Raw genomic sequence first — 1427 nt, 5'->3', positions numbered from 1 at the left:
GTGTAAAAGGAGTAAAATCAGAATGTGCGTCTCCCCTCGCTTATATTTTCAGAAAGAAAATCTGGAAGGATGCGCAAGAAACTAAAAATGGTTCCCTGAGGGTGGGCGGAGGTGGGATGGGAGAGAGCCTCTTCACTCTACACATGTTCGTAAGTTTTCTATTTTTGAACGATGTGAATTTACTACCTATTGAACAATCTTAAAACTTTAAGAATGTGTTTGAAGGTACATTATGATTTTTCTGGAAGAATATAACTTGTTGGTGGCAGTTGCCCCAGGCAGTTGGGGATTAGAGGAGAAAAGGACTTTTACTTGCTACTTTACACACTTTGAGATCATTTTGGTTGTTATCGTATACATTAAGACTTCTCAGGTATAAATGACTAATTATAATGATTTATGTTGACATATTTCTAAATATGTAGGTGTTTTAAATAAAGGACCTGGGGTCCTTTGAGCAGTGTGATTGTTGGAGTCGGTTGGGGGGGAAAGGGGGCCTTCCTTTCATTCTTCACATGATTCTGTAATTTTTGCAACATGTACACTTTAAGAAAAGACAAGAAAATTGAATTAAGGCGGTCCCTATCATCCTCCCTCCCTGCAAAAAGGCACGTGGGTGAATTTAGGAAGATTTGCAAAAATGAGTTCTTATAAGGCATAATAAGATCTAAGAGCTCTAAGCTGCTGCTGGGCAGTGAATTGAAGAGGAATACAAAAACGAAGAAAAATGATTTAAGTTTGTAGTGTTATTGGTGAAGGAGGGGTAGTCCCCAAATGTATGTCCCTCAAAGAGGAATTAAAGAACTGAAGAGGTGAGATCTGCTTTTGGCCTTATGTGGCTCATCAATATCTCCTGTTCAGTGAGGTGAGGCCTGTTCTCTGGAGCAGGAGGATAATTTGATATTTTATGGTTAATGTTTCTTTGACTTTCTGATGGATCATTGGGCATCTTTACAAGGGTACAGTGGAAAAAGCAATCAAACTGGAGTCAGGATCTGAGACCCTGGAGAGCCCTGTCCCTACAGCAGTATGAAACTAAGAAAAAGCCTCACCTTCTGACGACTCCAGTTTCTTCCAGGATTTCAGGGACGAGTCAGACAAGAAACCCCTGTGATTCCAGTTGGATCTGAAATACTGCAGCTTCAACTGGAAAAGAAAAAAAGGAAGAACGATGGGTCTGCTATGACGGTTGTGGTGATGGTGTGATGGTGGTGATGGTGATGGTGATGGTGATGGTGGTCATGGTGATGGTTGTGACAGTAGTAGTAATGATGGTGGTGGTAATGGTAATGATGATGGTGATGATAGTGATGGTGATGGTGGTGATGATGGTGGTGATGATAGTGATGGTGAGGGTGGTGATGATGATGGTGGTGATGGTGATGATGGTGGTGTTGATGGTGGTGATGATGGTAGTGGTGATGGTG

Source organism: Piliocolobus tephrosceles, chromosome 13, assembly GCF_002776525.5.
Source record: "Piliocolobus tephrosceles isolate RC106 chromosome 13, ASM277652v3, whole genome shotgun sequence".
Classification (NCBI taxonomy): domain Eukaryota; kingdom Metazoa; phylum Chordata; class Mammalia; order Primates; family Cercopithecidae; genus Piliocolobus; species Piliocolobus tephrosceles.
Note: the sequence above shows the minus strand (reverse complement) of the source record.